Raw genomic sequence first — 13013 nt, 5'->3', positions numbered from 1 at the left:
TGGCCCCTTTCTCCCAGCTCTCAGCCTGTACCTGATGGGGGCAGTAAATTTCCACCATATCATAGAATCTATAGTGCAGAAGGAGACCATTTGGCCCATTGAGCCTGCACCAGCAACAATCCCACCCAGGTCCCATCCCCGTAACCCCACATATTTACCCTCTTAATCCTTCTGACACTAAGGGGCAATTTAGAATGGCCAATCAACTTAACCCGCAAATCTTTGGACTGTGGGAGGAAAACGGAGCACCCGGAGGAAACCCACGCAGACACAGGGCGAAAGTGCAGACTCCACACAGACAGTGACCCGAGGCCAGAATTGCCCTGGGTCCCTGGCACTGTGAGGCAGCAGTGCTAACCACTGTGCCACCGTGCCGCCCTCTGACTCTGACCCTGTGACACTGTGCCCTATGACTCTTTCTTGCAGGAAAAGGTGATGCATAATGCCAGGCAGCAGGTTCCACTGATTGGGTGCCAGTGCAACTGTACACCCGGTCCCTCATTGAAGAGACCATTCTGGCAGTGATAAGCAAGGTCAGAATGGAGGCTCTGGTCATTGGCGATGCTGACGGATGCAAAGTTTATATCTAATCCTCCTCTTTTTTGACTTCTCCCGCTGCCCACATTGTCTGCATGACAAACTGCAGATGATTCCAAAACACACTCTATCCTCTCACACCACAGCCTAAGCCTTGTCTCTTTCTCAATGGGATTCCTTAGAATGTGGAAGTCCCACAACAATGGAAGATGAGGAGCAGAGTGATCATAAGGATGCAGTGTCATTTGATCACACCCTCACAGTCACCAGCTGTGGACCTTAGAGATTAGGTTGAAGGAGATATCTGTCAAATGCACTGGAGCCAGAGCAGAGAGATAGTAAGCAAAAGGAATCAGCTCATTGGAAGGAGGGGTTTGATACTAATTCTTCAGCAGAGGATTCATGAGGGGTCTTCAATGGGACAAGATACCCAAGGTTAATGGTCACATACTAATAAATGTTTGGCTCAGGGAGACCCTGAGCGATGTGTAACAGAGCATGGATGAATCCATCGCTAACCTGTTTACAGACTTTGAGCAGAGTATAGAGCCAATCTGTTCCAATGTGGAACCAACAACCATCTCCATTAGTCCAGGTTGGTGTTGGGCAGTCATCCTAGGTTTGGAGCCTGCTCAAGGCCATTCTCTGATGACTACAGAGTCATCAACAGGAATTCTGTAACCTTTCACCTCTGAAGCTGCAGGCACCAGGAAAGAGAGCCATGATAAAATGAAATTCTCGCACCCTTCACAACCGCAGGATGTCCCAAATACTTTGCAGCTAATGAAGGACTTTTGAAGTGTAGTTACAGTTGTAATATAGGAAATGCTGCAGGTAAATTGTACACAGCAAGCTCCCACAAATGACTATGTGATATTAGGCAGGCTAAAGCTGCTGAAGGGAACACTATTGGTGATGCCACCGAAGATGAATCCTCTCCTCTTCAAAATAGAGCAGGAAACCTTTACACAGTAAGGTTCCATAAAAAGTGATGAGTGAATGTCCAAATTGGTAGTGTTGGCTGAAGGAAGAATGTTGGCCAGGATGTGCATCTTATGCAGTCACCTGAGCAGGATCTTGATTTAATCTATCACCTGAAAGATAGGAACTCCAATAGGATGGCACGGTGGCACAGGGGTTAGCACCACTGCCTCACAATGCCAGGGACCTGAGTTCAATTCCCGGCGTGGGTCACTGTCTGTGCGGAGTCTGCATGTTCATCCCGTGTCTGTGTGTGTTTCCTTCGGATGCTCCGGTTTCCTCCCACAGTCTGAAAGACGTGCTGGTTAGGTGCTAAATTCTCCCTCAGGTTATCTGAACAGGTGTGTCGGAATGTGGTGACTAGGGGATTTTCACAGTAACTTCATTGCAGTGTTACTGTGAGCCTACTTGCGACACCAATAAATATACTTGAATGCAGCAATCCTTCAGAATGACACTTCATTGCCAATGATGTTGAAATTAATTTTGGCCGACAATGCAAGATGGGTGACAGTGACTTAATGCCAGCTGGCTGTGTATGCAGCCAGCATAATTAAGGACCTCACGCACCCCGGACATACTCTCTTCCACCTTCTTCCGATACAAAAGTCTGAGTTCACGTACGGTAGCACAGTGGTTAGCACTGCTGCTTCACAGCTCCAGGGTCTCGGGTTCGATTCCCGGCTTGGGTCACTGTCTGTGTGGAGTTTGCACATTCTCCTCGTGTCTGTGTGGGTTTCCTCCGGGTGCTCCGGTTTCCTCCCACAGTCCAAAGATGTACAGGTTAGGTTGATTGGCCAGGTTAAAAAAAAAATTGCCCCTTAGAGTCCTGGGATGCATAGGTTAGAGGGATTAGCGGGTAAAATATGTGGGGGTAGGGCCTGGGTGGAATTGTGGTCGGTGCAGACTCGATGGGCCGAATGGCCTCCTTCTGCACTGTAGGGTTTCTAAGATTTCTAAGAACTCAAGAACAGCTTCTTCCCTGCTGCCATCAGACTTTTGAATGGGCCTATCTCGCACTAAGTTGATCTTTCTCTACACCCTATCTATGACTGTAACACTACATTCTGCACTCTCTCATATCCTTTTCAATGAACGGTATACTTTGTCTGTATAGCGCGCAAGAAACAATACTTTTCATTGCACACTAATGCATGTGACAATAATAAATCAAATCAAATTAATGATCTACCATAAAAGCATTGTGGTTAAGGGAAAGACATTTGTGTGGATGGGCTATTGCCATCTTTAAATGACTGCCCAAGACAAATTTCAACCCCATTATGCCAAAAGCAGTTCGAAATGCATAAAGGTACAGAGAGACACACAAAGAAACCTGCAGACACATCCTTATGTAAGCCTCTTCTGAGGCCTTAGCTTTAGATTGCCAAGATCAGCTTTCAAATGCAGAAGTGTATGCATAAAACTAGACGTGAAAAGACAAGGAGACACACATAGGCAGCCACCCGGGTGCACATTTAGAGATGTTTAGCAAGCAACACCTGGTTTCTTGTTGAGTCTTTAAATGTGCTGAACATAACAAATGTGGAATATCAGAATTTGCAGTAAGATTAGTTTCTGGCCTTAGAGGCGCCCAGAGCTAGTTTAATAAAGTGTTCTTGGTGTATTACTGGAATATTACAACGTGGTTCTTAAGGTACAATAACAAAGCAGGCACATTGCCCAGAGAGCTTGAAGAATGATTTAGTGTAATTACACGGTACATCTGCCAGGAGCTCTTTTCAGAATGAGTCCTATCCTGTTGGATACTAGCCTGGTACGCAATGCTGCACTAATGCGCAGTGTCGACGGAGGATATTTTGGCGATTCAGGAAACATTCTAGAGGGGAAACTGCCAATGCAAGTGATTACAAACTTTTTTAATAAACAAAATATGCACGACCAGCACCTTGCAGGAGCAATACCAGGATCTGATAATTCCACTGCAATCTTAAACAGCGTACCGATAAAATGTGAAATGTAGCAGCTGTCAAGGGTGATATTATCCCGTCACCACGAGGAAGGAATAATTGTGCTTTTGACTGTTATCTTTGCCAAGTGAAATTATTTTTAAATGCATGAACTGCGCCTTTATTGTTGGATATTGCACTTTTGAATTGTAAAGCACTGCGGCAGAATGGAGCAATAGGAGTTGATTGAATGACTTTGAAATTCAAGCCATTTTTCTCCAGTGAAACTCCTGGTGCCTGCTATGACTGCTGGTGAGTCGGATCCATTTGTGAAACCTGAAGTTGCTCCCGACTAATCAAGTTAGAGCTGACAGAGTGTATCACAATACAACAGTGAAAGCCCAACTCTTGCCAATCCCCACTCCACCTTGGACATCATGAATTAGATATAGGAGAGGCGATCACCTTTGTTTTAGCAAGCTTGCCGCTGGCTGTTCTCAATCATTTAATATGTTTTTTTCTCTCTCTCTTTTGAAGGGGCTATTAGCATTTCTGTATCTCCTAAATGGTCGAGGCAGCACGGAATCATATCATCTTACTTCATAAACAAGAACAATTTGTAAAAAAAAATCAATAACGCCTACAGGCTTAAAAGGACCAAGGGAGGCAGCATTCCCAAATCAAATAATTTAACCCTTGTGAGTCATACATGGTAATTGGAATGTTTCATTAAATTCCTTTCCTTTTTGATGGAGAAACAGAATACATTGACAGTATTCTCTTTTCATCTCACCATTTTAAAATGCAGTCAGTTTTATATCCTTATAGTTTTACAAGTATTCACATAATGTGTTTTTTTAACCCTTTAAAAATTTGACTCGTGCAGAACTTACAAGCATTGTAAATTCTTATTGGGCATCTTTAGTGTATATTTTATCCCCCGCTATGCAGTTGCTCATTATCTGTTCTCCCCATTCATCATGCAATACCAGATGCTTCACACACATTATGACTGCAGTGTGTATGCACCACAGCTGCTTTAGCTGGGGTAAATTCGGTCACTATTTCTGTGCATATCAGTACAAAAGCACATTTGAGAAATAATATCTCAGGGTAATCACCTTTGAATTTTCAAGGCCTTTTCAAGAGAATTATTTGAAAGGTCGGCATGGTGGCACAATGCTGAGCACTACTGCCGCACAGCGCCACGGACAATTCCGACCTCGGGTGACTGTGTGGAGTTTGCACATTCTCCCCGTGTCTGTGTGGGTTTCCTCCGGGTGCTCTGGTTTCCTCTCACAGTCCAAAAAGATCATGGAATCCCTACAGTGCAGTAGGAGGCCATTTGGCCCATTGAGCCTGCACCGACAACAACCCCACCCAGGCCCCATCCCCTCAACCCCACATATTTATCCCGCTAGTCCCCCCGACCACTATGGGGCAATTTAGCATGGCCAATCCGCACATCTTTGGAGTGTGGGAGGAAACTGGAGCACCTGGAGGAAACCGACACAGACACAGGGAGATGTGCGGATTAGTTTGATTGGCCATGCTAAATTGGCCCGAGTGTCAGAGGGCTTAGCAGGGTAAATAAGTGGGGTTACGGGAATAAGGCCTCGGTGGGATTGTGGTTGGTGCAGACTCGATGGGCCGAATGGCTTCCTTCTGCATTGTAGGGATTCTATGATAATGCTGTTCATTGAATCATAGAAACCCTCCAGTGCAGAAAGAGGCCATCTGGCCCATCGAGTCTGCACCGACCACAATCCCACCCAAGCCCTACCCCCATATCCCTACACATTTACTTGCTAATCCCGGTAACCTACGCATCTCAGGGCACTAAGGGGCAATTTGTAACATGGCCAATCAACCTAACCCGCACATCTTTGGACTGTGGGAGGAAACTGGAGCACCCGGAGGAAACCCACGCAGACACGAGGAGAATGTGCAAACTCCACACAGGTCGAACCCAGGTCCCTGGAGCTGTGAAGCAGCAGTGCTAACCACTGTGCTACCGTGCCGCCCAGGGTGTTCTTAAGGGAGTTCCAAGATTTTGACCTGTTGTCTGAGTGGGTAATATAGTTCCAAGTCAGGATAGCTTGAAGGGGGACTTGGGGTATTCCCCTGCACCTGCTGCCCTTGTTTTCCAGGTGGTAGAGGTTTTTGGTTTGGAAGGTGTTGTCCAAGGAGACTTAACTAGCTGCTGCAATGAATCTTGTAAATGTAACGGTGGTAGAGGGAGTGAATGTTTCCGGTTGTGGGTGGAGTGCTGATCAAGGGTTTTTTTTTGTCCTGGATGGTGATCGAGTTTCTTGAATGTTGTTGGAGCTGCATAGGTCTCGATAAGTGGAAAAGTATTCCGTCGCACGCCTTTTGGACGGTGGACGGTCTTAGAGGAGTTAGGAGGTGAGTTCCTCTTTGCAGAATGCCCAGCATCTGACCTTCTCTTGTATCCATAGTAGTCATGTGGCTAGTCCAGTTTAGTTTCAATGGTAGCCCCCAAGATATTATGGACCTGATTCTCTGACCTCTTAAGATGGCCGACGAAAATCCTAATGCCCCAGGGAATGGGATGTTGGCCAAAAATCGGGATTCCCGATGGATGTGAAGGCTCTCGGGATTCCCCTGATCTGCCCCGCCTGCCCTGATCGGGTTCCCACCCAGAGCGGGCAGCAACCTGATATTTATGCAAACCCACTGATTTGAATGTCATTAGCAGGTTTGCAGCTCATTAACCAGCCTCCCGCCATCCATCCAGCCCACCAGCAGAAACCACACCAAGCGGGCTTTACAGTTGCTGCCCATATGTGGGGGAACATGACATACTGGATCCTGATAGTTCAGGGGAGCATCATCAACCCCTCTGGAAAGAGGGGAATCCTCCTCCGCAACACTCAAATAACAGGTCACCCTCTGTGCCACCACACAACACGCAGGCATGGGGGTGACCTGACCTCCCCTGAGCCTCCTTTCCCCCTCAGAGTCCCCATTCAGCCACCCAACTCAGCCTCCCCACAGACCCACCCACTCAGCTCCCCGTCCTCCTCAGATCCCCACTCAGCCTCCCTTTATCCCTTTAGGCCATGCGCCTTGGCAATGCCCATAGTGGATGGCACTGACAACTTAGCCTGGCGCCTTGGGACTGAAGGAGGTAGGTCCAGTGGTCATTTTTCCCTCTGCTTCTGCCAGGACTTGTGCCCCCTTGTATTGACACTTCCACCCTGGGAAAAAGCCTCTGACTATCCACCCTGACTATGCCTCTCATAATTTTGTAGATCTCTATCAGGTCTCCCCCCAGCCTCCGTTTTTCCAGTGAAAGAGCTTTAGGGGAGGAATTTCATAACTTAAACCTTAGTCAGCTGAAGGCCCAGCCATCAGCGATGGAGCGAGAATTGTCAAGATATATAAGAGGAGGATGACGTTATTGGTGATGAGAGAATTTCAAAAGTTTGTATAAGAGTGACCAGACCTCTCTACCAATTTTTACATACATGTATCATGTACCAGTATCATGTACCAGTGGATTTCCTGTGGTGTTACTCAATGAATAAGCTGAAAGATATGGTGCAGAGTAGAATAGTCAATGGATGATTTATCATGAGAAGGGAAGTGGAGAAACCTGGTGTGGCTTGCAACCACTGGGTGAGCAAATTGGAACTTGGAAAAGGGTTTGAGGGAAAACAGAAGGGACGGAATTTTCTCATATTTTTGCAGGATGTAGCAGCAGGCGGGAAATACAGCCTGGAAGCCACTGGCCCCAATAACAGCTTCCTCCATGTGGAAAAACAATTCCATGCGGTGGCATCACACTGGTGGGTGGGCTCTGATTGAAGCTGCCCCACCAGCAATTGAGGTTCTAAAAAGCACCCTGATACAAAATATTAAAAATAGAACCACCCCCCCAACCGAACACGACCCCCCAAACAATCCCTGACACTCCACAGAACACCACACACCCCACCCTTCCACAGAACATAGCCCCCCCCTCCAATGAATACTCCCCCACAGAACAAGCCCCCATAGAACACCCACACATGTAACACCTCCCCCCACACCATGAACATCTCCATGGCACTGCCCCCTGACATTGCCCAGGCGTGACCTTCTCCCCTCTGTGCCAATCACTCATCTGAATTCCTCTGGTAGGTTCTGCTCACCAGCTGCATGCTGTGGGATTGGCCATGATTCACTCCAGCCTGAGGGCACATCAATCTGAATGGGCAACATAATGGCGGGGGACCGGGGGTGGACGGGGGGGGGGGGGGGGGGAGCATCTGGGGGTGGGACAATCAGGCAGGGGCGGGGACAATCTGAATGGGAAATCCCGCCAGCGTTAATTGCGTTTTGGGACGTCTGTGGGATTTCCCTCTCCCGTTGTCTGTCCTGGTTCCTGAAAACAGGAGCAGAAACCTCCCCCACTCCCCCCCCCCCCAACCCCCCCCACCCCACCCCAGCCCCGACCTCTCCCACAAGTTCTCAGTTGCAGAAGAACAATCCTATTATGTGAAACTAGTGGATAACAATTGAGCTGCTTCAGCACCTGGGAAGTTTCCTGTGACCGAGACTGAACAAGTTGATGCTTCTTTGGTTATGGTCAGGATTGCAAGTATTTCTGGGATTTGAAGACATGATCAGAGACATTCCCGACTTCCAGTTGAGGAGCTAAGGTGGTCCTGGGCTGGGCCTGAGGATGGAGAATTCCCAGGGTGGAGACGGGAGCAGGGACATTCCTGATCCATGGGAGAAAAGGAAATGAGTTAAGAATGCATGACAGCCAGACAGAATGCCAAGATGGAGGTACTGCTTGGTGCCTATTCACCTTCAGCCGGCACTGGCCCACTATGGCTAATCTAGTGTGGAACATTTCCATCGCTACTCCATCACCTGTTCCTCAAACTGAGTCAGCACACATCCATCTGGTTCCATGATCTGCCTCTCCTGCTGTAAAGTGCCAGTTTCGCTTGGATCAACGTTCACATATATTTGCAAGGAAACAAATATGAAGGGTGTGGTCTCAGTTGTCAGTCATCAGGTGACTTAACCGCAAGTGTGGATAGATAAACCAAAACATTTAGTGAGAGGAGTTCTGAATGCTGGGAAGATTCGAGAGTGACTTTTCCATAGGGATGCTGTGAGTGATTCCATTTAAAGAGAGTGGACAATCCTTGAAGTGGATTTCTGCTTTGCTAAAATGGCAAGGTTGTAAACCTTGCGCCTGCCCCTGTTCGGTCATTGAACCATTTGTGGCACCGGTTCATCCTGCGGATGAAAGAACCTAATGGCTCTCTCACTGACCTCAACCACGTGCTTTGGCCACACCATCCAGTGATTTCCTTCCATGTTAACCCCTCAGGCATTCTCCCTTTAACTTTGTCTCATCCAGAAGCCCCTATAGCTCTTGGCTTACCTCTTTGTTCTGGTACCAGTTGGCCATGTCCATCCATGGGCTCCTCTGCCAGTGCCTAATGTTGAAAGACATCCTTGTAGTGTTGAAAATGTACAGAAATCTTCTGGCAATGAATCACTGCGGTTGTATGGAAAGCTGGTAAGAAAATCACCACTTTCCCGCCAGAAAGTTGCTGCAGTTTAAAGCAACCCCCACTCCAGCTTTTCAGTTTAATTTGTACCTCTGCCTTGCCATGTAACAGTTAAGTGATCTGATCTTACTGTTTCAAATGGGATCAGCAGTGGAGGTCATCAGTGAGTGCAAGCTTCACCCTTACTGCAAACAAAGCCAAGCGCCTTCAAGTTACTAACAAGGCAAAATGGTAGATCAAATAGTGAGAAATAATTGTTTGAACCAGTGTAAGTTTTGAATGAGTTAAAATTTCACCCAATATTTCATTTTGATTTGATTTACTATTGTCACATGTGTTAGTATATAGTGAAAGTATTGTTTCTTGCGTGCTGTACAGATAAAGCATACCGTCCATAGAGAAGGGAAGGATAGAGTGCAGACTGTAGCATTACAATCATATTTAGGGTGGAGAGAAAGATCAACCGAATGCGAGGTAGGTCCATTCAAAAGTCTGATGGCAGCAGGGAAGAAGCTGTTCTCGAGTCAGTTGATGCATGACCTCAGACTTTTGTATCTTTTTCCCGATGGAAGAAGGTAGAGGGGAGCAAGTCCAGAGTGCATGGGGTTCAATGAGCAAGTGGGCAATTTCTGGAAGCATTTCACTCGACAGAGATTCGATATTGATTCATACGAATGCAAATTAGAAAGATTTCTTTCAGAAAGTAACATTTTGGGATATAGGAGCAATTGGAGACGTGTGCTCAGTGTGGTGTGTTTTGGAGGGAAAACAGGCAAGTTTGGATAAATAGTTCCCAAAGCTTCCCACGACTGGGTTTTTCCTCGCATCATGCCTGGGTCTGTTATAAACTATTGAATGGAGATTGATAGCAATGATTAGTCAACAACTCCACTATTGTTACATTGTGTGGCTCCTGTTAGGGTATAAGGTGAACTAAATGAACCTTGGCACAAAAGCCAATTGCTGCTGATGTTGGAAATCTGAAATAAAAACAGAAAAAGCTGGAAATTCTCAGCAGGTCAGGCAGCATTGTTGAACAGAGAAAAACAAAGGTGTTGAAAGGTTAACTTTATTTCACAAATGTTGCCTGATCGGCTAAGTATTTTCAGGATTGTTCTGTAGATGGACGTTGGTCTTTTTTTGTTTAGATATTACTTTGTTAGTGAAAATATTCTGACTGGTTTCGTTGCTCCTCTGTTTTAGCTGTTTGTTGATTGTTAATGCTTCAGGAGGGATTTTTATACCTCATGCTACTTGTCTTCCGATTATGAAATCTTTGGAGACAATCAGATACACATTCTGGAACAGCTAATCCACAGTTTAAAAATGATTGTCAAAGATGTTGCTGCTAAAATCTCCATCTGTTTTCAATAAATCCAGGATTTATTATCAGTACAAGATTATTTAAGGATACACAATATTACCATTCAGTTTTCCCCAGATCTGTCTGTCCTCCCTCCTTCATTCCCTCCTTCCTCCTTCCTTCCCTCCATCCTTCCCTCCTCCGCCCTTCCCTTCCTCCTTGCTTCCCAGCCTCACTCCTTCCTTCCACCTTTCCATCCTTCCCTCCCTCTCTCCCTCCCTTTCTTCCTCCTCCCTTCCTTTCCCTCTTTCCTTCCTTTCCTCTCCCTCTTTCCTTCCTTCCCTCCTTACCTCTGTCCTTCCTTCTCTCCTCTCTTCCTTCCTTTCCTCCTTCCTTCTTTCCTTCCCTCCTTGCTTCTTTCCCTTCCTTCTCTCTCCCTTGCTAATGCCTTCTTCCTTCCCTAGCTCCTTCCTTCCTCTTTCCTTCCCTCCTCGCTTACCTTCCTTTCTGTTCTTCCCTTTCACTGTGGTGTCCTGCCAATCAGCTGAATGGTGTCAGGCTGTCCCCACTGGGTTGAGAATTGTGCAGCTCTCAGTTAAAACGCAGGGTTGGGGAACTCCCCAGAGAGCCCTTAAAAGCAGATCTTGTTCCAGGGCCGCTCATTTGCGGTGATCCTGATTACCTACCAGAAACGACATTGCCGACATCTGGCACTTGCAAGAAACGAGTGGAGAAGAGAAAGTGAAGAAAGGAAGTTCTGTGGCACCATCAGTAGTCAGTGAAGCGAGGAACAAGAGTTCTGGGCAGGAGCTGCAATCTGCACAGTTTTCATTAATTTGAGTTTGTTCAAGGAAAATAAATGACTATCGTTTTCTACACTTCTTTACCTGCTGATACAAATCTTTTTCTTTAAATAAAGCTGAGAACAGAGATGATCTGTAAATGTAATGTTCCATGTAGCTCAGCAACTTTGTAGACATCTATGATTTAAGTGTACCCAAATATAACTTGAAAAACTAATTGATACATCTCTTTTATTTTACTTAACAGCTTAATCTACGGCTCATGAATATAACTTTTCATTTGCATCCATCTCCAAGAACTGACAAATACTCTTGCCGTACCTTTGATATATTTGCTGAATTTTACAGGTAAATTGCATCTGTATGCTTACCATGCTGTGTTGCTTTCATATTTGCTGTGGGTTATCATTAGGCACCTCCATCTGAACTGCTTACAACACATTAAATTGAACCATGCGACTGTTGGTTCACAACAAATTATGGTAAATTAGTTTGGTAATATGACTGATTGGAACAAGCTTTGCAATATAAATATATTAATCACTCCTCAATCTAAAAAATACCAAGTCTGCAAAGTGAGCAATTACTTTATTTCTCAAGAGAGGCGGTTCTAATTATGAGTCAGGGAGATGGTGCTAATTAGGTACAAATGTAAATACCAAGTCTCAGATCAGTGTACATAATCACTTTATTTGTAATTTGAAATGTACTGCGTGACAGTTTTTAAAAAAAATCTTTTCTGCTGAAATTATGCAATCCATTTTATTAGACGCTAAAAGATGAAGCTAATAGGAGACATGAAAGGATAATAATATATTCAGATCTGAATTTTCTTATTGTGGACTAGGACTATTAGACACTGATGTACCTTTGAATGTTTGCGGACATTTTTTCCAACAATTGCTGTAAATCATGAGATTCTTAATGTGGGTTGAGTTTCCTTCATCTGAAATCCTCGGGGCCAGCTGCATTTCGGATCATTTTGGTTTTTGAATTCCTCATGTATAGATTCCAGGAGCCTACGCCTAGGCCAGCTATCATCTGAAGTAATTAAAATGGCTAAAGATGTAAAACGTGTCACTCAGTAATAAATACAGGGCCAGAATTTTCCCGTCCCGCCCGCCACGGGAATCGTAGCGAGCGCGCGTCGACGATGCAAAGGTCTGCTGACCTCGGGCAGGAATTTCTGGCCTCGGTATTTCTTCAGAAGGAACTCTTCAACATGCACCTAATGAAAATACAACAAAACTTACTCCAACTTATAAATCAAAGAAAGGGTTTAATAAAGAACCATCATTACTCCAAACTTGGGGTCTCACCCTGAGCCACTCCAAGCTCCCCACAACTCTACATAGTTCCTTATTTATAGTGAATCAGCTGACTATTACACCATTGTGTAATTGGTTCCATGGTTTACTGGGTCAGCCGATCCTTACATCTTGTTCCCATTGGTCACATTACATCCAATACAAAGTTGTCACCGGTTACATCTATAGTGTAGATTAGAGGGGCTTTAGATTGGTACCACTGGTCGGTGCAACATCGAGGGCCGAAGGGCCTGTACTGCGTTGTAATGTTCTATGTTCTAACACTCGGGGCGAGTGTGGCCAGCAAACCCCACCTGTAAAAGTACTTGACAAAGTTTATTTTTGATATGCTCACCACAAAAATCACAAGGCAAACAGTGCAGACAAACAACCACACTTCCCACGCTAAATGTTGACCAGGCTCAAAACAGTGCGGTCATGAGGTGTGTGCGGTGTTTGAATTTATGGATAAATGATATTCTTTGGGTGCTCCCAGAGGATGGTCAGGTGAATGTCTGAATCCATTACTGTGAGAAAATGGCATCAGGTTTAGAAATAAAGGGCTGAATTTGTATTCAGTCGTCACATGAAACCAGCATTAGTAAATCAGCAGTCTGTTTTCCTATTGACATTAA

The sequence above is a fragment of the Mustelus asterias genome, chromosome 7 (genome assembly GCF_964213995.1).
Source record: "Mustelus asterias chromosome 7, sMusAst1.hap1.1, whole genome shotgun sequence".
Taxonomy (NCBI): Eukaryota; Metazoa; Chordata; class Chondrichthyes; order Carcharhiniformes; family Triakidae; genus Mustelus; species Mustelus asterias.
The sequence above is the reverse complement of the archived record's forward strand: the minus strand, read 5'-3'. Positions refer to the sequence as shown.